At 44.7% G+C, this 27,328-nt stretch overlaps 1 protein-coding gene and 1 non-coding gene across 3 annotated transcripts in view; one reads left to right on the forward strand and one right to left on the reverse strand.

Annotated features, from left to right (window-relative positions):
* CLDN14 (claudin 14) overlaps nucleotides 1-16,478 on the reverse strand; it is a 128,044-nt gene extending 111,566 nt beyond the window's left edge. For both annotated transcript variants that reach the window (XR_006057544.2, XM_042238346.2), the window contains exon 1: nucleotides 16,096-16,478. The gene's annotated coding sequence lies outside the window, so the exon portion shown is untranslated. The remainder of the gene's footprint in view (nucleotides 1-16,095) is intronic.
* Nucleotides 16,479-24,600: 8,122 nt separating this feature from the next.
* Nucleotides 24,601-24,672, forward strand: TRNAS-GGA (transfer RNA serine (anticodon GGA)). Its single transcript has one exon. It is a non-coding gene; the product is annotated as a tRNA-Ser (tRNA).
* The last annotated feature ends 2,656 nt before the right edge of the window (nucleotides 24,673-27,328 follow it).

The following is a 27,328-nucleotide window of genomic DNA, read 5'->3' on the forward strand; positions in this document are numbered from 1 at the left end:
ATCACAATTCAGATGAGCAGGAAACTTTGCCACGGCGCTTCTTTATTATTTTTCTGGAATGAATCCGATGTTCCTCTGTGTGTCTCTATTCATTGGATCGAAGGGAAAAAAGACTGTTCGTCTGATTTCGAACTTAGTCCCATACATCATTCAATGCTTCTCTAACTGTCTGTGGTAAGGGGACCCTTTTATGGTTTGTTTTTAACTTCTAACAAGTTGCAGATCCTTTCATAACATCTAATAGAGACGGATGACTGGAAAATAAAATTTGAGAAGACATACAAAGTACAAGCCAAATTTTTTTTTGTCATTGACTTCTGTAAACATGAAATTATCCTCTCAAGTGGCTACCAGAAACTTCTGAACGTCTACCCTCTGTTTCAATGCTTTTATCATCTTATGCTGGCAGTCAACAGTTTTGAGAATCCACCCCAGTCCAAAGGCCCACTCTGAGTGGCACTAATTTAAACCATGTCCAAAGGTGTAATTTGACTTGTCTGATTTCATCCTCACCGGCTGCCCCCTCCCAGGTGGGTCAGTGGTAAAGAATATTCCTGCAATGCAGAAGACACAGTTCGATCCCAGGGTCTGGAAGATCCCCTGGAAGAGGAAATGGCAACCCACTCCAGTATTCTTGCATGGAGAATCCCGTGGACAAAGGAGCCTGGCAGGCTAAAGTTCATGGGGTCACAGAGAGTCGGACACGAATGAAGCGATGTAGCAAGCACACATGCATCCTTCAGCTAAGTTCTAAGCGTATTCCCACTCTCTGGTCTAAACATACAACAAAACTTCTTCTGGGAGCATTCCTGTGGAGAAGGACCCATTTTCCTCCCTATGAGAAACCTTACCAGTTCTCCATAGTGGAGAGCTTCCAACCCATGCATCACCTTGTGTTTTAAATTTATTCATCAGGTTTGCTTTTACAAAAGTAATTTTCAGTAACCTCTAAGGAAATGCTTTCTCTCTTATCTCAAAATATTCAAATGATGGACTGCCCCTTCTTCTCGCATGAACAAATTACACCTGGCTTCTTTCCACCTGGTAAGTAAACAGGAATCATGTAGGATGGACACTTGGCTTGTCCTCCCTACCCTGTCTATCTGTCAAGCAGTGTAGTTTTGTGGTGAGCCCACTGGCCTGGGAATGCTAATAACCCCGGCTTCACGGGTAATTTGGGGTAAGGTATTCATTCTGTTCTTCATTTAGCTCCTCTGCAAAATGGGACAAATAATAACACTGCGTGATCTGGAAGCCATAACAAGATGATGGGAATCAAAGTGGTCACCTCCATCTAGCCGTGAACTTGAGGGCTGTACAAATGCGGAATGAAATGTTATCATTCTTCAGGGGAGCTGGATTTCATGAGGAGCTCTGTATTTTACTCACTTTTTTTTTTTTTAATAAAAGAAGTAAAGAAAAAAAAATAAACGATTGCAGCCTGGGATACGTGGGTTACATTCTCTGTTGCTTGTTAGAGCCAGTAAAAAGGGCCACACTGATTTGAAAAGTTAATCACAGGGCACGTTTGAAGGGTTTACAATAGGAAAAATATTGTGTGTCTTTAGGCATTAGTTGCATTTTAATTTTTTGTATTTATTTTAAATTTATTTTTAAATGAAGTATAGCTGATTTATAATGTTACAGGTATACAGCAAAGTGATTCTCTTTACACTTATTTTTTCATGTTCTTTTCCATTATAGGTTATTTTGAGATATTAAATATTGAATATATATAGTTCCCTGTGCTACACAGCAGGACCTTGTTATTTTTCTGCTTATATGTAGTAATGTGTATCTGTTAATCCCACATTCCTAATTTTTTCCCTGCCCCTTTGGTAACCATAGTTTGTTTTCTATGTCTATGTGGATTTTAAACTCTAAATCACGACCTGAAATGTATGGTCTGGTTTAGGCTACCCAACCAGACATCTCGGCCTGGTTTCCTTGCTCTAGAACTCTCTCCTAATGACCAAACAGGGGGAAAAAAAAAAGCAGGGCTTTTTTCAAAGTTGCTAGTCAATGTGCTGTAAACATGGGTCTGAGGTTAGAATATTGAATTCCATGAATATCAACAATCTGTCTTACCCCATTAATCAGAGGTTTACAATCTCTGTAGGCTCAGGGGCCATGGGGCCGTCACTGATCATTCTCTGTCAAAGAGAAATGGAATCATCTAGACGTGTGCCTGAAGAGGAATTTTTCCCCTTGTTGATTTTATGTAGGAAATGGTTATTAAAAAAATGTTGGCTCACAGGGTGGCTTGGGGGCTTGGGGAGGAGGCCTCATGTTGGGGAGGGAGGAGACCTGGGTGACATACACGCCCTATTGGTGGGGCTCTGTGAGCCCAAAGAAGATCAGCAATTTGTTGGGCCGAGTCTCCTTGGGGACCTCTTTCAGAGCAGTGATACTGTGACTTCAGTGACTTCAGTCATGTCTGACTCTGAGATCCCATGAACTGTAGCCCGCCAAGCTCCTCTGTCCATGGGATTCTCCAGGCAAGAATACTGGAGTGGGGTGTCATGCCCTCCTCCGACCTTCCCGAGGATCTTCCCAACCCAGGGATCGAACCTGCATCTCTTAGCCTCTTTACCTCTAATGCCACTTGGGAAGCCCAGCAGTGACACTAATCACCCTCAAATCCACACCCCCTCCCCGGTGCTAATATACCACTTGAGTTGTTTTATCCAGAGACAGACACTAGCTTGGCTAGGATTCCCTAAACTCCAAGGACATGTCCCTCTTCCCAGTGAGAAATAATGCTTGATGAACTGAAAGTTGTGTTTCTTAAGTTTGGCCTCCCTCCTCCCCAGCCAGCTCCACCCTGTTCTTTGGGATCCTTGGTTGGAAATGCTGAAGACTATGCAGACTGGAAACTGCCTCCGTGAGAGTCCAGGTCCATGTTCAAGTCCCCTGAGGTCAGCACAGTTAATTCCTACATTCATATGTGAATTGTCCATGATGCATTTCATGCTATATGTCAAGAAGGATGCTTGATTCTCTAGGTTAGCAGTACTTGCTGTGTGGGGCTTTAACACATGAGCAAGGGTGGAGGAATCAGAGACCTTCAGTTGTACCCCCGCCAAGCACAGCTAGAAACTAGAGACATGGTTTAAAGGAGTTTGGACAGAGTAATTATTGGGGGAAGGAGAATAGTAGCACCTCTGATTTTTGTCCCTAAGACTACAGGACTTCCAGAAAAATCCATCCCCAGTCTCTAGGACTGATGTAGTTTCACCCTGAATTTCCTTGGCTGTCACTGAGGAGACAGGCTGGGGTGGAGTGACTTTGGTTTAGGTCCTTCCCCCCAAAGATGTAATTCTAAGTCACTTCCAGTCACTGTTTCACTGAAGACTTGGGTGGCATGTGTTGCTATGACAGGCAAAATTATTTCCCACCAAACATGTCCTTGTCCTAGTTTCCAGGATCTGTGAATATGTTATGTCACATGGCAAAGGTCAGTTAAGGCTGCTAACAAGCTGAACTTATAACAAAATTAGTGCGGATTATCTGGGTGGACACAATGTAATCACAAGAGTCCTTAAATGTAGAAGCCAGGGGCAGAGGGTCGGTATCAGAAGGATGTGACGTGTCAGAGACTGTACTAGCCATTGCCCGCTTTGATGATGAAAGAAGGGACCGTGAGCCAAGAATGCAGGCAGAAAGAAAGCCAGAGGCCAGAAAAGGCAAGGAAATGGATTCTCCCTTAGAGCCTTCGGAAAGGAGAACTGGCCTGCTGATACCTGGATTTTAGCCCAACCAGACTCATCTCTGACCTCCAGAAACATAACAAATTGTGTCTCATTTTAAGCCGCTTTCTGGTAGATTGCTACAGTAGCAATAGCAAATGAACACAATTGCCATGATATTTTCCTCTAGTTAACAAAAATTACAAAACAATTAATTTTGTTGTTCTCGGAACTGTGGCAAGTCAAGTGGGAACAGAGGTTTAGAACAGCGGCTGGCGATGCCCAGCACATGCATAAAAGCAGATAAGGATGGATTTGAGAGAACTGGCTGGTGGCGTTTGGTCTCCCTGCCCATCTCTTGTGAGGACAGGCATGGGGTCGTCAGACTCTCCCTGATTCTTTTGGAAGGTGGTCGTCCGGAACACCAGGGCTGCCAGTTCTTCAGAAGCCACCCTGCCATCTCCTTAGAGTATCATGGTTTCCATTTTTCCCAATGCTTCCTCCTCAAAAAAAAAAAAAAAAAAAAAATATATATATATATATATGCATTCTTTTCATAGGTAACCCTGGTTCGTTGGAAAGATGTAGGTTTCAGACTTCCTCCCCTGGTGGTGCACTTGCTGGTCAGCTGGTTCTAGGGGCAGCCAGCAGGCCTGCTTGTCGCATTTGCCAATTTCCACGGTGTAAATGTTTTCTTCATGGCTGGCGTCAAGCTACCAACTTAAAATGCAGAGGTGGGAAGAGATGTTCACAGTCTGGTTTGGGCAGGCTCCAGCGTACCCCAAGGAGTGTCTGGAGCACCCCCAGAGGGTTGCTGAAGTGCAGGGGCCCTGGGTTTTCAGAAAGCACAGCACAATTTAACAGTAGTTTGACTCTTCCTATAAAGAGCACTGCGGAGCCTTTCAAAGCAGTTGTGCCTCATTTTACAGCTGATTCTGGAGCTAAAGGCCCTCGCCCCCCAGGCTGCAGCTGCTCGGGACCGAAGAGAATTCTGGAAACCCAAAGAGCTGAGTTGCAAGCTGACACGAGTTGATTAAAAACCCCAGTTACCGTGGGCAAGCCCAGTTTGAACTCTGGAGTGTGCTTTCTAGAATTCTTCTTACCTTTTTACAGTTATTCTTCAGTCTAGCCTGACTTTATACGGTTATTTGAAAACCACTGAAACCTGAAACCATAGGTCTCAGGGAAATTATTAGGAGAGTTTTCATCAAATTAGTATGTCTCATTTTATAGCCATCATGCCTGAATGTACCAGTCAGTCTCATTTCTATCGCTGACCGGACCAGGTGTACTAGTTAGTAATTTGGTATGAGATACTTAAAACCAGTTTGTTGGAGGAAGTTTAATGCACACATAGGAGATATCACATGTGCTTCATGATATGACCGTTGACTTTCAGTCAGGAATAAGAGAAAGGGAATAATGATACCAAACGCAGATTGTTAGAAAGGGGATGCGAGTTAATATTTGTCAAGCTCTCAGACTCACCCTAGGTGCTTTAGAAGTGTTTGCCCCATAGAGAAAGGACTTGTGAACATGGGCTGAGTGAAAGAGAGGATGGGACAAACTGAGAGAGTATCACGTGTGTGCTCAGCCACTCCAGTCGTGTCCGACTCTCTGTGACCCCGTGGACTGTAGCCCACCAGGTTCTTTCTGTCCACGGGATTCTCCAGGCAAGAATACTGGAGTGGGTTGCCATGCCCTCCTCCAGGGGATCTTCCCAACCCAGAGATCAAACCCGTGTCTCCTGCATTACAGGTGCATTTTTTACCACTGAGCCACCAGGGAAGCCCAAGAGAATAGCATTGACATATGTATATGTATATGTATGTATATATATATATATATATATATATATATATTTGCGCTATCCTGTGTAAAATAGCAAGCAGGAAGCTGCTGCGTAGCACAATGAGCTCAGCTGGGTGCTCTGTGATGACCTAGAGGGATGGGAAGGGAGTGGAGTGGGAGGGAGGCTCAGGAGGGAGGGCTTGCATGCGTACATACAGCTAATTCACTTCCTGGTACGGCAGAAATGAACACAACATTGTAAAGCAATTATACTCCAATTTTAAAAAATTGAAAAAATAAAATGCTTGCTCTTTGTCAAAGAAATCAATATGACTTTAAAGAACTGAGAACTTTAGAAGTCTTTGACTTGGGACTTATCACTCAATGTTATAAACACAAATCACAGCATAACCAAACAGTTTCTCCTCTGCAGTCTTTTACAGAAGTTTTATCCTCTCTCCCCTCATTGCATTGAAACCGGACACTCGCAGTGACTCTGCCCTCCCAGTTGAGCTCCTCGGACCACACAGTCTCAGCAGCCCATCAGAATAAGCTTTGACCATTACAGTGGGTGAGAGCTCCATGCAGCCCTTCTTTGCATCACAAGAGCACTTCCTTATTCACCCAACCACACAGCCCCAGCTTGAATGAGGTGGCCCCTTCCCTACAGGCTCTGTGTTCCCCCTCCTGATTCATTCCAAAGGTCAGGTGATGGTCTGGCCTCTGCCGGCCCTGTTCTCTGGGTTCAGGGTTATAAATCAGGGTGCTCCGGCTGATGGGCATGGAGGCCGGAAGACATCTGTCTGCCAGCGGGGAGAAGGAGGTGCTTGCAGCCACCGGGCTGACTACAAATTCTTAGGCTCCCGGGAGTGGGAAGGCTGGGATGAAAGGAAAGGCGGACATTAAGGATGCTGGACCTACATTTTCCAGAGCACATCTTCATCCCATTGTGAATTGATCTGCAGCCCTGGATTTCATCAACGGCATAAAACCTCAAAGTCAGCCCAGAGGGACAGCCTGCCATTTCGTACTCACCAACAATTAGGAGGCTGGTCCAAGAGGCCTGCCGTGCCTCAAGTTGGAACTGCTGAGGGTGTGTGCGTCATACGGACGCACGCAGAAAAAGCCTTTGCCTAGAAATTGAATCCAGTTCCTTTTTCCTGTATTTGTTTTGCAATCCACCCTTGGAAGGGAAAGTTGCGTAGGAAGACAATAATTCTCCAAGGCACACCACTTCAATTAAGAGAGAAGCCCAGAGGAGCCCAGGGTTTCAGGAGGAGCCAACCGCAGATTAATGGATGTGGAAGAATGCTGCGTTCGCAGCTGATTTATGCCTATTCGTGTATTCCGAAGTGTTTAACTCATGGGCATTCCTTAATCATAGCACGATCCAGCGACCACTTTCATTTGGGGGGATGGGGATGACAGGGTCTTGTTTATTTGGCTGAGCTTTAATAACTTAGCTCTTTCTTACAATGCTCTTGCAGAAAGCATTTTTGTAAACTGAGAACAGTGTCCATCCAGTCCCCTCTGGGTCTCCCTTCTCTAGTCCCACATGTTCCTTGGCTGTTTCTTTTTTCCTTGGCCATGCCATGAGGCATAATCTTAGCTCCCTGATCAAGGACTGAACCAGCACCCCCTCCTGGAAGCCTGGACTCTTAACCACTGGATTGTCAGGGAAGTCCCTCCTTGGCTATTCTTAATACAGTAATTATTTTCTTCCTCTGAACTGGAAATTGTCCAGACTCCATTCACCCCAATCCCAGGTGTCTCATACTTAGGGTGGTTTGAGCAAAATCAGCTCAGCCATTTCATTTGTGGAAGAGGGATGGAGGGAAATCTGTGTGCTTCCTAGGATAAGCCTAAGTCAATCTTTTTTTTTTTTTTTTTTTATTCATTTTGTTTTACTTGGAGGACATTCACTTAGCATCTACTACGTGGGGGTTCCACACCAGGCAGGAAAGATTTGGAAAGAAAAAAGACTTCCCACCTTGCACATGAGCTCCCAGTCTAGTAGGGAAGACAGACGAGAAAACCTGTACTTACAGTAAAGTGAGACGCTTTGGGGGAAGGCTTCCAGGACTAAAGGGCCGGGCAGCCGAGTACTGAGGGGCCAGTGAGAGTTGGCCAGGTCTAGAGATGAGCCCACTTGGACCCGAGATGGAGTTCATCCTCTTCAAGGAAGTGCAGGCAGCCTGCACTGGATGGAGCACGGCATGGAGGTGGCAAGGCTGTGAGGTAATGAAGGGTCTTCCATGGAACAGGGCTGTGAGGTAATGAAGGGTCTTCCATGGAACAGGGCTATGAGGTAATGAAGGGTCTTCCATGGAACAGAGCTGTGAGGTAGGCGAAGGGTCTTCCATGGAAGAGGACTGTGAGGTAGGTGAAGGGTCTTCCATGGAACAAGGCTGTGAGGTAGGTGAAGGGTCTTCCATGGAACAGGGCTGTGAGGTGATGAAGGGTCTTCCATGGAACAGGGCTGTGAGGCTGAGCAATAAAGTCCCTTGCCACCTGCCATATGACTCCTCCAATGGGCAGTCTAATATCTGGACTCCTCTAGGGTCCCTGGCATGGGTGAGGGGAATTTGAACACAGTGGCCACCGAGATGCTTTTGAGTGATGATAACGCAGAACTTCAAAATCCCAGTACATGAGACAACGGGGGATGACTCCATCTCTCTACATCCCCTTTCTTCCTCTCACAGACACATCCTCCCTATTACTCCTTTAAGGACACTGACTGTGACACTGTGATGCTACTGGACAAACCATGTGATGGGACTGAGTGCCATTTGTATCTAAGAAAGTGATCGACTTAATCGAGTAATCAATTTGACACTTTTTTATTGCTGAATTGAGTGGTTTTGAATTTACCAGTGATTTTCTATCTGATATCAATAAGGCTGGAATTATATCAATATTCTAAATCCATTTATAGCTATAATCTACAAATAACATGGCATTTACAATATAAGGCCAGTGACTTATTTTAAGTGTGTACTCAGTTGCTCAGTCATGTCTGACTCCTTGCGACCCCATAGATTGTAGGCCCCCAGGCTCCTCTGTCCACGGAATTCTCCAGGCAAGAATACTGGAGTGGGTTGCCAGTTCCTTCTCCAGGGGATCTTCCTGACCCAGGGATTAAGCCCACATCTCTTGTGTCTCCTACATTGGCAGGCAGATTCTTTACCTTTGCACTACCTGGGAGGTTCCAGATATTAAGCTGACTTACTCTAAAAATTGATTACAAGAGGAAAAGTACATCAGGGTTATAAGCTAGACTTGATTTTGAGGAAAACCTTTCATTATGAAAGGATGCTAGCTAATACCAAATAAGTGATCAAATTAGAAAATCACCATTTTGTAACCTTGAATTAAGTAATTGTTCAGTCAAGGATCCTTGATGGATGCTAGAAGGATTCAGGGAAGAGTGGTTGAGAAGTCCTCTGATGATCTGAGATGACTTACTCATCTTATAGTGGAGACAGAGATCCGTAGGCACCCTCTTAACCCAAACATGATCTTCACGTCCGTAAGAGTGGGATGAGCTGGCACTGACGTGACACAGTAGGAAGAACACAGCTCCAACAGAGAAGGTTTCTTGGCAAAAAAATGTTTAACGTGACATTAACCAGTTCTTAAGATCTCATTGCCAGTGTACCAGGAGTAACAGGGGCTAACGGATGGCCAGGGAAGACATAAATACAATACAGACTGCTGCTGCTGCTAAGTCGCTTCAGTCGTGTCCGACTCTGTGCGACCCCGTAGACGGCAGCCTATCAGGCTCCCCCATCCCTGGGACTCTCCAGGCAAGAACACTGGAGTGGGTTGCCATCTCCTTCTCCAATGCATGAAAGTGAAAAGTGAAAGTGAACTCGCTCCGTCGTGTCCAACTCTTAGCGACCCCATGGACTGTAGCCTACCAAGCTCCTCTGTCCATGGGATTTTCCAGGCAAGAGTACCAGAGTGGGTTGCCATTGCCTTCTCCGACAATACAGGCTATGCAGAAGTATATTCTTATTCTTTAGATGCTTACTAACTCACATTGTAATGTAGTGTTATTACTATGCTGTCTTGGTAGTGTCTGTCATTTATTTTGAATTGCAACAAAAACACAACAAATTGTCACATGTATGGCACACTATTAACAACTGTTAAATCTGGATGGTGAGTATATGGTCATTCATTATCCTACATTCTCTCTTTTTTTTCTGTACGTTTGAAATGTTTAACAATATAAAGTAGAAAGGGGAGATGTTGGAAGACAAAACATTTTAAGATGAAAGCTTCTAGAGAATGGACCTAGTTTTCACCACGTATTCTAATGGCTCTGTGTAGAAAGTTGCATATTCTCCGGGGTTTTGTGAAAATGATGCTAGTTCAGAAACAATTCAAGTTGGAAAAAAAGCCATCCAGAAACAGAAATGCATAGTATACCCCCTGTAACACCCTTACTACAGGATAGTAAAGAAAGTAATTATGTCCTGTGGTTAATACTATGCCAAGCAGTGTAATTAAAGTGCTTTTAAAATCTCTTCCTGTACTTCTTATCACGGAGAGCTTATTCAACGTTGTTGTTGTTCAGTCATTAAGTTGTGTCCGACTCTTTGTGACCCCATGGACTGCCGCACACCAGGCTCCTCTGTCCTTCACTATCTCCCGTGGTTTGTTCAAACTCATGTCCATTGAGTCGGTGGTGCTATCTAACCATCTCATCCTCTGCTGCCCCCTTCCCCTTTTGCCTTCAATCTTTCCCATTCTCAACAACATTAATTTTTCTGTTCTGTTCTTTGCCCATGATATAGTCAGTGGTGTTCATAGTGGCATAAAACATCCCAAGAGCCTTCAAAGTAAAAGACAAACTGTATTATTCTCACTCCACTTTGAAGACTCTGGACCCCAGGATTCAGAGCAGGCCGCCAGGTTGGAAGGATTCCAGTGGTGAAGGAGTGAACTTCAAACCCAACCGCAGACTGAAAAGATGGAGATTCTTGGACTGGAATGCCTTTGGAGCTGAAGGACGTATCATTACGTCTAGGTGCCCTGATTGATGTGGAAGGACCCTGCCAAATTCCCTTCTCCAGACTGGAAATTCCAGGATAGTGCTGGTACCAGTGAGTGACATTTTCTTGGACTGTCCCCAGGAGTCATAAACTACTCTGCCCACCTTTACATGCCTAAGGTATGAAAGGTGAAGATCATCGTATAGACATTTAAATTATCTTAACAACATCACATTGAATTGACCTGGGAAGAATGTACAGAGGGTGGATGGAGCCTGACTGAATCGTCTCAAGCCCGTTTCTCAAGGGCTCCCTACTCCCTCAGTGAAATCAGATACAGCAGGGGGATTGCCAAGTTGAGACTGCACTGAAGCACAACAGGCTTTGTTTTACAAGCGTCTCTTTATGATTCTGTGATCGGCTGAGTCCAGGGGAGCCCTGTGCAGTCAGGAGACGACACACTCTGGGATTGTTATCCCAGGGTTTTACTGCCCGTGGTTGGGCTTGTTTTGTTTTGTTTGGGGGTCACTATGTAATTCCAGCCCTGGAGTCATCTGCATCTGTGCGGGGGCTTGTGTAGGTTGTGTGCTTGTGAACTGGATGTGCTCCCCAAAGAGCAGGGAGCACCCCAGGGGTGCAACACGCAGCGTTCTACCTCAGGTTGATATGGCCCATGTATATGGCACCATGGGCCACCTGCCCTCTGCAGAGGCTGAGCTTCTGCTTCCTGAGCATTAAAAACAATTTTTCTGGCCAAGCCACAGGGCATGTGGGATCTTATAACCCTGACCAGGGATCGAACCTGCAACCCCCACGGTGGACGCTCAGAGTCCTAACCACTGGATAGCCAGAGAAGTCCCTGAATTTGTGCTTTCTCTCCAGCCATAGCTCCCCATGGTGACCAGGGATGGGAGAGGAGATATTGTGACAAAGAATATATATCTATATAACTGAGTCTCTTTGCTGAACAGCAAAAACAACACTACATTGTTAATCAACTATACGTCAATAAAATATTTTGAAAATGAAAAAAAGTTTAAAAATTAAAAATAAAAAAGAGGAGATTCTTGGTCTTCCTAGCACCTCACTTAGCTGACATAGAAGATTAATTGCCATCCCTCAGCCCTTACATGGCAATAAGTAAGAACTGGTATCATTTCATATCAGCCTAAGAATTTTGAAGCCTAGCTAAATTCCTTTTTTCTGTCCGCAGTGAGTGTAGGAATTAGGGCTGCTTTTAAACAGATGTTTGGGAAGAAATTGGTCAAAACTATGGGCTCTGAAGTCAAGAACTTTAATTCAAACTTGATTCTGCTACTTTTAACTGTGTGACCTAGCAAACAACTGAACATAAGCCTCGGCTACCTCATCTGTAAAAGAGGTCTAAGGATGATTCAGATTTCACAAGGCCTTTGAGAGGAATGAAGGAAGTCATGTATGCCAACTGCTTAGCTCAGCTCCTGGTACACAGTCAACATTGCCTAAAGGACAGCAATTTTCATTTCCAATCTTGCTCCTTCCTGCTCCATGCCAAAACTAAGAATGTGTCTTACCAAACGACAATGGAGGATATTTAAAAACAGTGACCCCTAGGGGTCTATAAGTAATACACTGTGAAAATCGGAGAAATGAATGACAGCACTAGGTATTAATGCTGAAGTCACTGCAATTCAAAAGATATATAGATAAAGATGTGAATGATAGTTACAGTGTCTTGGGGCCCATCTACATCTGGGTGTTATTTAGAAGCTTGACCACATTGTTTTGAAATTCTGCACCTGATATGAAAGCTTTGTTTTATGAACTTTCCTCTGTACACACTATCCCCAGCAAAACCACCAGAGCAATACAACCTTTAGAAGAAAAGAGATTAATCGATGGTCAAAATAATAACACCTAAATTTCTTAATTTATTTACTCTCTCATAAGTCTTAAATTATTTATTTTATATTAAGGACACCCCCAAGGATCTAAAATAATTGCTAGAATTACATGAACTGAGCAAGGTCATAAAATACAAAGTTAATACAAGAAAAATCAGTTATATTTCTATATGCCTACACTTGAAAATGAGATTTTAAAAAAATCAACTCCATTTATAATGGCATTCCAAACTTCAACTACCTAGAAATAAATCTACTGAAAGACGTTTAAGACCTATATGTAAAAACTGTAAAGCATTCCTAAGAAAAAAGAAAGAGACCCAAATAAATGTAATATATTCATGTTAATTGACTGGAAGACTCAATACTGTTAAGATGTCCGTTTTCCCTAAAATTATGTATTTGTTCAACACAATCACTACAAAAAATTCCAGGAAGTTTTTTTTTTTTTTAAGACATAAATGAGCTGATTCCAAAAGGATCTCGAATATCCAAAATGACTTTGAAAAAGAGATACAAACTTGGAAGACTTACACTATGTGATTTAAAGGTACATGATAGAGCTACAGTCGTCAAGGCAGTAGGGTATCAGCATGAAGATAAACACACAAATCAGTTGAACGAAACTGAGAGTCAGTCAATGGACTGACACTTAGGCAGTCAGTTGTCCCCAAAGATGCCAAAGTAATTCTATGAAGAAAACAAGCCTTTTAGTAAATATTGCTACAACTGAATGTGCCATAATTATACCATGAAATACTATTGGGCAATAAAGTAGAATGAACTATTGATATACCCAACAACGTGGATGATTCTCAAATACAGTATATCGAGCAAAAGAAGTCAAACCCAAAAGAGTACATACACATTGATTCTGTTCATAGGAAATCTAAATAAAGACAAAATTAATCTCTTTATATAATCTGTTTAAAAAGTCCTAAAATGAGGAGGAGGAGAGGAGATCAGCTGGAGACAGCTTGAGGGAAATTACTGGTATGATTGAAAAATAATAAGTTCTACACCTTGTTTTGAGTGGTGATTACTAAAGTCTACTCATTCTCAAAGCTTGTTGAACCAAATACCTAGTATCTGTACATTTAATTTACGTGAATTATATCCAAATAAAAAATTTTGGAGCAAAAATGAAAAATTATTAGGGCAGAAATTATTTAAATAGTGAGCTACTCTTTTACTATATCTATTCTATGTTTCTCTACTTGTTATTGCAAAGACCACTCATATGATGGTAAGGATCATGTGGTATGACTTCTTAAATTATAGCCCTATTTGAATTTTTAGAATTATCATCACACAAAGTTGTTTCAAGTAATGAAAACACATTAGAATACTTTATACTGTTTGTGGTGCAATCATTTCTAACACAAAGACATTCATTTTTCCACTTAACTTAGATGACAAGGATTCAATTCAATTTTTTACATTCCTATTAAATTTCCCGAAGACACAGGAAATGAAAGTCTTTAAAGCCAGTTCCCAGTGCTTTCTTCCTTCCCTTCTATCCCTCTCCCCCATGCCCTCATCTTTATTTACTGATGATGACAGTTTTAAGAAATATAGTCATATTTAGCAAAAAAAAAAAAAAAATCAAACTGAAAAACAGACATCCTTGTCTCTCCCTAAGAATAAAAATGGGTAGAGCATGTCATCATATTATCTTCTTATGGAATTTCTATATCAAATTCTCTTACTATAAAATTGAAGTTTCTGCTTTTGCAACGGAATCAAGATTACTAATGCTGGTTATGCTGCTTATCAGGCCATGTGCAGGGGCCCCCTTGGGTTTACCCCTGACTCCTCTTGTGGGTTGATAAGCTTTCACTGATCCTGATGCTCAGTGAGATCAAACTTTGATCATCAGCCAAGAATAACTCATCCATGAGTGAAGCCAGGCAAATGGGGCTTCCCAGGTGGCTCAGTGGTAAAGAACCTGCCTGCCAGTGCAGAAGATGGAGGAGACGCAAGTTTGGTTCCTGGGCTGGGAAGATCCCCTGGAGGAGGGAATGGCAACCCACTCCAGTGTTCTTGCCTGGAGAATCCCATGGACAGACAAGCCTGGCAGTCTCCAAGCCATGGGGTCAAAAAGGGTCAGACAGGGTTGAGCATGCGCACATGCTACTTAGGACACAGATGCCTGGCATGGCATATTAATAATCTCCACATACTGTCCTGAGGTAGGACTGTCATGAATCCTCTCCCATGAAGCACAGAAATGTTACATAACTTACATCTAATAAGTAACCAAGCTGGAGTCTGACTCCGGTGATTTGTCCCCAGAGTCCATGTTCTTAGCCACCATCTCACACAACCTAACGCTTTAGCAAAAGGGAACAAATAAAGCAGAAGCAGGCGATGCCGCTGTGCATGGTACTTGATAAGGGAGACAGTCTCGGGAGCGGGTACCTCGTTCACAGGAAGCACAAACAAGATTTACTGGCATAGGCGGACATTCCTAAACACGACTCTCATGATTTCCTAGATGTTAATGGTCTTGAGTTGTATAACCCTGCAGCTGTTGATGAAGTGCCTCTGGATTTATACCTGGTTTCGCTTACTCCCTAGAAGGAGCCACCTTGCTTTCAGAACATAAAAAGCGTCACCACCTTTCTGGTGAAATGAGCTCGTCGACCCTGAGAACAATTCTCTCCGGGATTCTGTAACGGAGATGCAATGACTCTTCTGCAGTTGCCCTCCTGGAGATGCCTGGGCAGTCCAGAAATGCGCTGGAGTTTCTTTCCTTTGGAAACTGATCTTGCTATTAATCAACATGAACACAAAGTCTGTGTATCCCCAAATTCCTATCCCATGTGCTCAGTGATTAAAAGGCAGACAAACCATCCCTTCTCACCAGAGGAAGGTTAAAAACAAAAATATGTTTTGCTGACATCCTTAGAGTCCATGCTAAGTTGCTTCTATCATGTCTGACTCTTTGTGACCCCGTGGACTGTAGCCCACCAGGCTCCTCTCTCCGTGGGGATTCTCCATTCAAGAATACTGGAGTGGGTTGCCATTTCATCCTGCAGGTGATCTTCCCAACCCAGGGATTGAACCCATGTCTCTTATGTCTCCTGCACTGGCAGAGGTCTTCTATACCACTGGCGCCATATGTGTGTATATCTATCTATATCTATCTATCTCTCTATATATCTGTTTAGATTCCAGGCAATTAGAACCACTTAATAAAACAAGTTGATGAATAACTCAGCAATCATCTAGTCTACTCACACAAAATTTTCTTTCCTTGTCTTCCTTCCATCTTTCCTTTTTTCCCCGATACACAGAGGGACACTCATTTATTCATCCATTTGATAAATATATACAAAATGCCCATGTATGGGGCACTGTTCTAGGTGCTGCCTACACAGTAGCAAATGACACAAAATCCTGGCAGCCATGATGCTTACAGACTCTGGGAATCATAACAAACAAGATTTAAAAAAAAAAAAAAAGACTGTCAAATGTGGTGGGTGGAGTAGTGCCCCTCCAAAGATGCCCGAATCCTAATTCCAGGAAGCTGTGAATGTGTTGCCTTACATAGCAAGAGATTTGACAAGTGTGATTAAGTTACTATCTTTCCTTTATTAACCTCCTTGCCCACCCTGCTCCCAGCTCACCTGCCTGCTCTGATTATTCTCACCTTCCGTGGCAGAAACTCCAACCTCAAGATAAAACTAGGCAGTGATGTAATTGACAAGCTAGAGTGCAACTTACCGCATTGGTGTGTCCCCAGCCTGGGCAAGGTCTACATCTGAAGGATCCTCCAGGCGCCTCTTGAGCATCTTAGTTGGCCTCTTTCCCAGGTGCCCCAGCTCCGCACTTCCACTTGGCTGGATCCCCAGGCATCCTCAGTGGCTTCCTGCAGCCTGACCCCACCACCCACCAGAGCCTCCTGGCCTCATGTCTGCCTGCACTTTGCTCGTCCTTCCTGGAGATGCTGACCTCTCAGCTGGTGTCGGCTCGCTCCTGGAAGGACGTCTCTCAGACCTCCCAGGCACCCAGGCTGTGGTGCACACAGGCCTGTGGCGCACACAGTTTCAGCTCTCAAAGCTGCCCTTTGGGTACTTGCCATTCCAACTCTGTCCACTCTAAAAAGGGGCCAGTGTCTCTCCGGCTCAGCTTAAATTTAGAGTCACTCTTCTCTCAACAAAAGGCCAATCAAGCACTAAGACGGTTTCACTGACGTCTCTCCCGGCTCAGATGACCTGTTTTCTTAGGCTTCATTGTTGCCAGTCAAGGCTGGTGCCTCTTGTTGCTTAAATTCAGAAGAAAGTGCAGGCTAAGAGTGGTATTAGGAAACAGGAAGAGATCTAGAGGAAAAACGAGTGGGTGAGGGGGGCCATGGAAGAAAAATACTGCAGAAAGTCAGAACTGAGTCCCAGAGAGGGAAGAGGTGGCCTGTGTGTGAAGTCCATCCAGAAGGGGAGGAAAAATGCACATGAGAAATGATTTTCTAAGGAAAGGTAAAGCCAAGAAAGGACAAGAAAACCATTAAGAAAGAAAGAAGGGAATGGAGGGAGAGAGAAAGAAAGAAACTTCATGATCAGGATTAAAGCTGTTTTGTTGTCTGGGAAAGATAAAGGGAAAGGAACTTCTTCCCTCTGTGCGTGGAAATCCAACCAGGCCATCCTAAAGGAAATAAACCCTGAATACTCATTGGAAGGATTGATGCTGAAGCTGAAGCTCCAATACTTTGGCCACCTGATGCTAACAGCTGACTCATTGGAAAAGACTCTGATGTTGGGAAAGATTGTAGGCAAAAGGAGAAGGGAAGAGAGAATGAGATGGTTGGATGGCATCACCGACTCAAAGGACGTAAGTTTGAGTGAACTCCAGGAGATAGTGAAGGACAGGGAAGCTTGGGGAGCTGCAGTCCATGGTGTCGCAAAGAGTTGGACACAACTTCAAGGCTGAACAACAACAACCAACTTTTCAAAGCAGGTTCACTTCCATTTTTCCATAAGGACTTCATCCCAATGACCAAAGTCAGGCAGACAGCCCAGCTTCCCAGAGGCTGTGGGTAGACAAGTTTCAACCCTCTAATCCACCTCTAATCACTAGTTCTTTCTGGTCACTAGCCCATCCTGTGGTCCCACCCCAAGTCATCACTAGCACAAGCTCAACAGGGGTTTCTCAGGGATGACAAAGCAGACTTCTATGACTCAGGAGTTCCCAGGGTATAAGGAACTCTGTGCAAAGTCTGGGACAAAGACCAAATATATTCCTTATAACTACAGTGTCTGTGCCCTGTGACATAGTAGATCTTTCCATCTGAAGTCAGAGTTGATTTCTCCATCCTTGGGTCTGGGCTTTGGCAGGTGCCTTGCTTTGACCAATGGGATGGGAGAAAAATCTCGCACAGAGGTCTGAAGGGTGGGTGTACTGGGGTTTGCCGCTGCTGCTGGGAATCCACTAGCCACCATGTAACAGGGCAGGCCAGCCTCCTGGGGAATGAGAGATCATGTGGGGAGAGACCCCAGCCTCCCCTGCATTCCACCTGACATACATACCAGCCACAGAAGAAAGGCCATCCCAGACCATTCAGCCCCAGCTGGGTGACTCAGACCAGAAGAAATGTGCTCTTCAACCCACAGAATCATGAGCTGTAGCAAGTATTTGCTATCTTAAGCCACTACATTTGGGAGTGGTTTGTTACACAGCATAATCTAACTGGCACAGCAACGTGAACCTGGCAATGAAAATGAAAATGAAAACTGCTCAATCATGTCCGACTCTTTGCGACCCCATGGACTATACAGTCCATGGAATTCTCCAGGCCAGAATACTGGAGTGGGTAGCCTTTCCCTTCCCCAGGGGATCTTCCCAACCCAGGGATCGAACCCAGGTCCCCCACATTGCAGGCGGATTCTTTACCAGCTGAGCCACCAGGGAAGACCAAGAATACTGGAGTGGGTAGCCGATCCCTTCTCCAGAGGACCTTTCTGACCCAGGAATCAAACCGGGGTCTCTTGCATTGCAGGTGGATTCTTTACCAACTGAGTTATTGGGGAATCCCATACCTGGCAATAATAGCCAGTATTTATTAAGACCTTATTAACAACACACACACTGCTAGATGCAGCCTGGTCTGCCATGGGATCTCCCCGGTATCCTGGACAGAATCTTAAACACCGTGGATGGCCAGTAGATATCATTTTAATAATTTTTAAAATGTATTTCTACTGTACCTGAATCCAGAAAGATTGAATGGATACTAAAACACAGTCAAGCAGCATAAGGTAAAGTGAGGTAAAAGAAGAAAATGCAAGTGTCATAAACACAAGGAGTCATAAAATGAAATTAAGCATAGAGCCGAAAAGAAAAAAAAAAGCAAATATAAATAAAATCTAAATGATGGTTTGGAGTAGGTACACTAGTCTGCAAGGGTTGCCTAACAAAGTGCATTGCCTGGGTGGTTTAATAACAGAAATTTATTTTCTGACAGTCGTGGTCGTCCAAGATCAACGTTCTGGCCGTGTTGGTTCCATCCGAAGCCTCTTTCCTTAGCTTCTTGATGGTCATCTTCTCCTTATATCTTTAGTTTGTATATGTCTGGATCCGTATTTCCTCATAACCAAATTTTCTCTTCTTATAAGGACACCGGTCATATTGGATTAGGGCCCAACCTAGTGACCGCATGTGTGCATGCTAAGTCGATTAAGTTATGTCCAGCTCTTTGTTACCCTATGAACTGTGCAGCATGCTAAGCTCCTCGGTCCATGGGATTCTCCAGGTGAAAATACTGGCGTGAGTTGCCATGCCTTACTCCAGGGGATCTTCCTGATGCAGGGATCAAACCCGCATCTCCTGTGGTTCTTTACCACTCAGCCACCAGGGAAGCCCCTACTGACCTCATTTTAGCCCAAAGACTCTGTCCCCAAATACAGTCATATACTAAGGTCCTGGGAGTTGGAGATTCAACATGTGAGTCTGACAAGACAGTGTGGGGAGGGGGCACCACAATTCAGCCCATAGTGGTTGAAAACCACTTTGTTTTCAGCTTCCCAACACTGAAAGGGCACAACAGAGGATGATGGTTGGATGACATCGCCGACTCAATGGACGCGAGTTTGAGCAAGCTCCAGGAGTTGGTGATGGACAGGGAAGCCTGGCGTGCTGTAGTCCATGGGGTCGCAAAGAGCTGAACATGACTGAGCAACTGAACTGAACTGAACACTTACACAAAGTGAAAGTCTACACTATTACACAAGTTCATATACATAAACTCAGGAAAAACAGGACTACCCCGTGGCTAGCTCTCATCACAGACAGGGTTTCCATAATCTTTCTCATGAAATGCAAAAAAAAAAACAAACAAACCAGAATCTTACAACTAAAACAAGTTACAAATCCATCTTCAGCACTGGCCAGTGGTCTAAGACTGAAGAGAATGATGATTTGAATACTTTGTCTTCTCAGCCTTATTACATGAAGGAGTAGCCACTAGACAGGATGGCTGTCAACTTCTGGACCAGTCTTTCCACTAGAATGGCTCCATTTCTTTGGAAGTTAAAGGGATTTTTATTCTCAAGAATTTTCCATTAAAATGCAGCACCATGGTTGAGAACTGATGAAGGTGAGAATGACCCGGGTGTATTTACTAAAGATCCTGGAGTGTAAAGGGAAAGAGAGAATTTTCTAGACCAGAGATGACATAGATCAAGGAACACTTTTCTCCATTTCACGTCTTAGGTGATATATACCAGAAGGGCATTTCTCAACATCTCAGTAAAACTTGGGGGCTCAGACAGTAAAGAATCTGCCTGCAATGCGGGAGACCTGGGTTCGGTCACTGGGTTGGGAAGATCCCTGGAGAAGGAAATGGCAACCCACTCCAGTATTCTTGCCTGGAGAATCCCATAGACAGAGGACTTTGGCTACAGTCCATGGGGTCCCTAAGAGTTGGACACGACTGAACAACTAAACTCTGATGCTGGGAAGGATTGGGGGCAGGAGGAGAAGGGGACGACAGAGGATGAGATGGCTGGATGGCATCACGAACTCAATGAACGTGAATCTAAGTGAGCTCTGGGAGATGGTGATGGACTGGGAGGCCTAGCGTGCTGCGATTCATGGGGTCGCAAAGAGTCGGACACGACTAAGCAACTGAACTGAACTGAACTGAACTGAACAGCTAAACACCTTCAGCATCTACCTTAACTCCCAGCATCTTTCTCCCTGTAGACTGGACATGCTGATTGTGACTTGCGCCCAGGGCCCCTCCTAAGAGAAGATAACCTGGTGAGGTCCTCCGTAGACAGCCATGCACACAGGCAACAGTGACCCTCCTCTTCCTGGTCTTAGCTGATGGTCCATTGACCCAGGGACTGGCAACCTATTCATTGGCCAGCAACCTATGACATATGGCTTGGCATAATAAGATATATTCAGCCAATCAGGTTCTCTCTCCCTTACAGGAAATGGGCCAGATGGGAGTGTGAGTCACGTTGTAAAACTTGGACCAGAGTCCTCAAGGGTTCAAACACAGACTAAAATTATGGGAAAGCAGAAACGGAAAGGAAGTAGAAGAAGCCATAAAGCATTAACAATAACAGCACGCTTCTCATCCATTAGGAACAGAAAATATTATCCAGAGAACAGAAAAGAAGTGTTGGTGAGGATGTGGAAAAATCAGAACGCTCGTGCATTGTAGGAGGAAATGTCAAACTGTGTGGCCACTGTGGAAAACAGTATAGTGATTCCTAATAAAAATCAAACAGAGATATCTTGTGATTCAGCAATTCCACTTCCAAGTATACACTACCCCCAAGAGTTGAAAGCACTCTTGATGGACACTTGAATGCTGATATTCAGGGCATCCTTTACAAAGGCAAGAGGTGAGAGCGACCCAAGGTCCACTGATAGACAGTGTTTTGAATGTGTTAGTCGCTCAGACTGTAGCTTCTGTCCATGGAATTCTCCAGGCCAGAATACTGGAGTGGATTGCTATTCCCTTCTCTAGGGGGTCTTCTTGACCAAGGGATTTAACCTGTGTCTCCATAAAGAATCTGCTTGCAATGCAGACTTGCCTACCGTGAGCAGACAACGAAAGTCAGTGATACTTAGATAACGTGGAAGGAGACCACAGAGGTCATAGGAGCTTTGGTAACAAACCACTTTGGTCTCTGCCATGCAAAAGTATCAATATGGATCCTCTGCTCAACCCTGTCAATTGGTTTGGGCTGCAGGTTCTGATGGAACTTCAGTGGGTGCCAGGCACATTTCTAGGCCCCAGGGATACAGCAGGGAACCAAGCAGAAAAGGAATCCCTGCTCTAGTTGGGGAGATAAACAATTACAAGATGTACCCTCAAACTACAGGGTGGCTTTACTGTGATAAGTACCGAGGAGAAAAATAACACAGGGAACAGAAAAGAAAATCTGATATGGTTACCCACTTAGAATGACAAGAGATGGAAGGACTTGCCGAGAAAGTGGTCTTTGGATAAAGACCTAAATCGGTTTGGGGGAGGGGGTGGTTATTGGGGGAGGAGCTGTTCAGCCTTAGGGGATAGCATGTGCAAAGGCCCTGAGGTGAGTGGGTTTGGTAGAGCTGAGTGTCAGCAAGGAACAAGACTGCCAGGGAAAACACAGGACACTCAGTTAAACTTGAATTGCAGATAAAGAATGAGTAGTTTTTTACCCATTTACTCATGCATGCTAAGTCGCTTCAGTCATGTCTTACTCTTTGTGACCCTACTGGCTGTAGCTTGCCAGGCTCCTCTTTTCGTGGGATTCTCCAGGCAAGAATACTGGAGTGGGTTGCCATGCCCTCCTCCAGGGGATCTTTCCGACCCAGGGATCGAACCCAGGTCTTATGTCTCCTGCATCAGTAGGTGAGTTCTTTACCACCAGTGCCACCTGGGAAACCCTTTTTAGTATCTGTGTGTGTGTGCACATGCACGTGTGTGTGTTTGCACCCACATCTCTCTTTGTGTCTGTGTGTGTTAATCGCTTCAGTCGTGTTCAACTTTTTGCAACCCCATCGACTGTAGCCCGCCAGGCTCCTCTGTCCATGGGATTCTCCAGGCAAGAACACTGGAGTGGGTAGCTATCCCCTTCTCCAGGGGATCTTCCTGACCCAGGGACTGAACCCGGGTCTCCTGCACTGCAGGCAGATTCTTTACCATCTGAGCCATGAGGAGTCCCAAATAGCGCATGTTGCAGTCTTCCCTGCCCCCACCCCTCCGTGAGAGACCGTAGGGAGAGACACAGCTTCTTGTATACGAAACAAGTTGTGATGACCCAGCCGTCCGGAGTGCTGAGGTCCATTCCTTCCGGGTGCATGTGCTATCCTAGCGGGAGGAAGTGCATTCCAACAAGGAACACTGCTGGGACGGCAGCGTGAGGAAGCCCGCCTAACATTCTCGCCTGGTTTCCTGAGAGCCTTGGACCTATATTTCCCAGAGTGTGCTCTGAGGAACACCTGTATCAAGGAAAGTTCTGTTAAAAAAAAAAAAAAAAAAGTGTTTCCAGGAGCAGAGTTTGTGCCTATTTTATCCTGCCCATGAAAGATTCCAAGAAATCCTGCCATAAAATAAACCTGCTATCATTTTGCTTAATCCAGCCTTTCTAAACTCGTTTGACTGCAGACACTTTTACTGGCTAGTGCAGCATATTTGCAAGCATTCCTCCTACGATGGTTTGTCTTTTTTAAAGTATTATCTTTTTTTTTCCTTTTATACATCCATTTTTGGCTATGCAGGGTCTTCACTGATTTTCGTGGGCTTTCTCTTGGTGGCGAGCAGGGGGCTGCTCTTGTGGAGGGGCATAGGCGTCTCATCGCAGTGACTTCTGTGGAGCGCAGGCTCAAGGCATGCTGTTTCTCTAGTTGAAGCACATGTCCTGGGTAGGTGCAATGTTGGGACTCAATCGCTGCAGCGCGTGAGATTTGGTTGCTCCCGAGGCAAGTGGGATCTTCCTGCACCAGGGATTGAACCTGTGGCTCCTGCATTGGCAAGTGGATTCTTATCCACTGGGCCACCAGGGAAATCCCCCTATAATGGTTGATTTAGCGGGATCATGGGGCTCAGATATTTCGTCAAACATTATTCTGGATGTTTCTGTGAGGGTGGGATTGGACAAGATTTACATCTGAATTGATAGACTTTGAGAGAAACGCTGACGCGCCTCCATAACTGGCCTTGTCCAATCTGTTGAAGGCCTGGTAGATATAAAACGCTGACCTTGGGACCTCTGTGGTGGTCCAGTGGCTAAGGCTCCAGACTCTCAATGCAGGATTTCTTGTCCCTGGTCTGGGAACTAGATCTCACATGCTGTGACTAAGACCTGGCACAGTCAAATAAATGAATTTTAAAAAGAAATACAAAAAGGCTGACTTCCCTCAAGCAAGAAGGCATTCTGCCAGCAGGTGACTCACAGACCTCAGCTGTAACATGTGCGCTTCCTGAGTCTCCAGCCTGCCAGCTCACCCTGAAGACTTTTGGCCTTGCCAGCCTCCAGTGGCTCAGATGGTAAAGAACCCACCTGCAGTGTGGGAGACCTGGGTTCGACCCCTGGGTTGGGCAGATGCCCTGGAGGAAGACGTGGCAACCCACTCCAGTATTCTTGCCTGGAGAATCCCATGGAGAGAGGAACCTGGTGAGCTATAGTCCATGGGGTCGCAAAGAGTCGGACACAACTGAGCGACTAAGCACATAAGCCTGTGAGCCAATTCCTTAAAATATCTGTCTGTCTATCTATCTATCTCTTAGTCAGTGTTCTCCAGAGAAACAGAACAATGAGACACACAGGCAGGCCCTTTTATTGTGCTTTGCTTTATTGTCCATCAAAGATATTGTGTATGCTGGTGGGGGGAATTGTTTGTTTGTTTTTACAAACTGAAGGTTTGTGGCAGTCTTACACAGAAAGCAATTCTCTTGGTGCCATTTTTCCAACAGCACTGGCTCACTTTCTGTCTCTGGGTCACCTTTTGGTGCTTCTCACAATATTTCAAACTTGTTTATTATTACTATATGTGTTATGGTGATCAGTGATCTCTGATGTTATTATTGTCATTGTTCAGGGGCACCACAAACCGTGCCCCTATAAGATAAAATGCTTAATTGATAATGGTGTGTGTGGGTGTGTGTATGTGTGTGTGTGTGTTTGAATGCTCCACCAGTTGGCTTTTCCCCATCCTTCTCTCTCCCCTCAGGTCTCCCTAGTCCCGGAGACAAAACAATATTGAAATTAGGCTAATTAATAACCCTACAGGGCTTCCCTGGTGGCTCAGAGGTTAAAGCGTCTGCCTGGAATGCAGGAGACCCGGGTTCGATCCCTGGGTTGGGAAGATCCCCTGGAGAAGGAAATGGCAACCCACTCCAGTACTCTTGCCTGGAGAATCCCATGGAGGGAGGAGCCTGGTAGGCTACTAGTCCATGGGGTCACAAAGAGTCAGACACGACTGGGCGACTTCACTTTCACTTTCACTTTCAATAACCCTACAATAGCCTCTAAAATGTTCAAGAGAAAGGAAGAGTCACGCGTCTCTTACTTTAAATAAAAAATTAGAGGGTATTTCCCTGGTGGTCCAGTGGTTAATAACCTGCCTTGCACTGGGGGCTATGCAGGTTCAATCCCTGGCTGGGGAACTAAGATCCCACATGCTCCTGACAACTACCAAGTCATGCCTGCCTTGAATAAGACTGGTTGCAGTGATATAAATAAATAAATAAATATTAAAAAATTAAAAATTAGAGACGATTAAGCTCAGTCAGGAAGACGTGTCAAAAGGTGACATGGGGCAAAAGTTAGACTTCTTGCACCCAATAGCCAAGCTGTGACGGCAAAGAAAAAATTCTTGAAGGAAATTGAAAGTACTGCTCCAGTGAACACACAGATGATAAGAAAGCACCTCAGCCTTATTGTTGATCCAGAGAAAGTTTTAGTGGTCTGGATAGATCGAACCAGCCATAGCTTTGTGTGCGTGCTCAATCACTCAGTCACGCCTGACTCTTTGCAAGCCCTTGGACTGTAGCCCGCCAGGCTCCTCTGTCGAGGGGATTCTCCAGGCAAGAATTCTGGAATGGGTTGCCATGCCCTTCTCCAGGGGATCTTCCCGACCCAGCGATATAACTCACATCTCTTGCATCTCCTGCACTGGCAGGTGGATTCTTTACCACTGAGCCACCTGGGGAGCCCCCAGCCATAGCATTCAGTTCAGTTCAGTTCAGTTCAGTTCATTTCAGTCGCTCAGTTGGGTCTGACTTTTTGCGACCCCATGGACTTCAGCACTCCAGGCCCCCCTGTCCATCACCAACTCCCGGAGTTTACTCAGACTCTTTGCTTTAAGCCAAAGCCTCATCCAGAACAAGACCCTAACTCTGTCCAGTTTTGTGAGGGCTGAGAGAGGTGAGGAAGTTCAAGAAGGAAAGTTTGAAACCAGCAGAGATTGGCTCATGAAATCTAAGGAAAAAAACTTTTTCCATAACTTAAAAGTACATTGTAAAGCAGCAAATGCCGGTATATTTAAAAGTTGCAGCCAATTATCCAGAAAGATCTAGCTAAGATTATTAATGAAGATGGCTACACTAAGCAAGAGATTTTCAATGAAGATGAAAGAAGATGCTACCTAGGACTTTCATAGCTAGAGAGAAGGCAATGCCTGGCTTCAAAGCTTCAAAGAACAGTCTAACTCTCTTGTCGGGAGCTGATACAGCTAGTGGCTTTAAGTTGAAGCCAGTACTGATTTACCATTCCCCAAATCCTAAGGTCCTGAAGAATTATGCTCAATCTACTCTCCCCATGCTGTCTAAATGGAACAACAAAGCCTGGCTGACAGCATGTCTGTTTACAACATGGCTTACTGAATGCTTTAAGCCCACTGCTGAGACCTACTGCTCAGAAAAAAAATATTACTGCTCGTTGACAATGCACCTGGTTGCCCAGGAGCTCTGATGGGGACGCACAGTGAGGTTAATGTTGTTTCCCTGCCTGCTAACCCAGCAACACAGAATCCATTCTGCAGCCCGTGGATCAAAGAGCCATTTTGACTTTCGAGTCTTATTATTCAAGAAGGACACTTTGTAAGGCAACAACTGCCATAAATAAGTGATTCCTCAGATGGATCTGGGCCAAGTAAATGGAAACCTCTGGAAGGGATTCACCATTCTAGGTGCCATTAAGAACATTTGCGATTCATAGGAAGAGGTCAAAATATCAACATTGACAGGAGCATGGAAGAAGTGATTCCAACCCTCATGGGTGACTTTGAGGGGATTAAGACTTCAGCTAAGAAAGTAACTGCAGATGTGGTGGACATAACAAGAGAACTAGAATTAGAAACGGAGTCCGGGGAGGGGGAGGGGGTGAGGAAGGAGAGGGTGAGACGAATGGAGAGAGTGGCATGGACACACATACACTACCGAATATAAAATAGTCAGTGGGAGCTTGCTGTGTGACTCAGGGAACTCACCAGGGCTCTGCAATAACCTAGAGGGGTGGGAAAGGGAGTGAGGTGGCAGGGAGGTTCCAGAGGGAAGGATCCATGTACACCTATGGCCAATTCATGTTGATGTATGGCAGAAATCAAACCAACACTGTACATCAATTATCCTTCAATTAACAATAAATTTTAAAAAAGGAAATGAAGTCTAAAGATGTGAATTGCTGCAGTCTGATAATAAAGCTTTAACAAATGAAGAGTTACTTCTTATGGATGAACAAAAAAAGTAGTTTACTGAGATGGAATCTGCTGCTGATGAAGATGCTGTGAAGACTGTTAAAATGACAACAAATAATTTAGAATATTACATGATTGGACTTCCCTGGTGGCTCAGATAGTAAAGTGTCTGTCTACAATGCGGGAGACCTGAGTTCGATCCCTGGGTCGGGAAGAGTCCCTGGAGAAGGAAATGACAACCCACCCCAGAACTCTTGCTGGAAAATCCCATGGATGGAGGAGCTTGGTGCAGGCTACTGTCCATGGGGTCGCAAATAGTCAGGCA

The sequence above is a fragment of the Ovis aries genome, chromosome 1 (assembly GCF_016772045.2).
Source record: "Ovis aries strain OAR_USU_Benz2616 breed Rambouillet chromosome 1, ARS-UI_Ramb_v3.0, whole genome shotgun sequence".
In the NCBI taxonomy this organism is placed as follows: domain Eukaryota; kingdom Metazoa; phylum Chordata; class Mammalia; order Artiodactyla; family Bovidae; genus Ovis; species Ovis aries.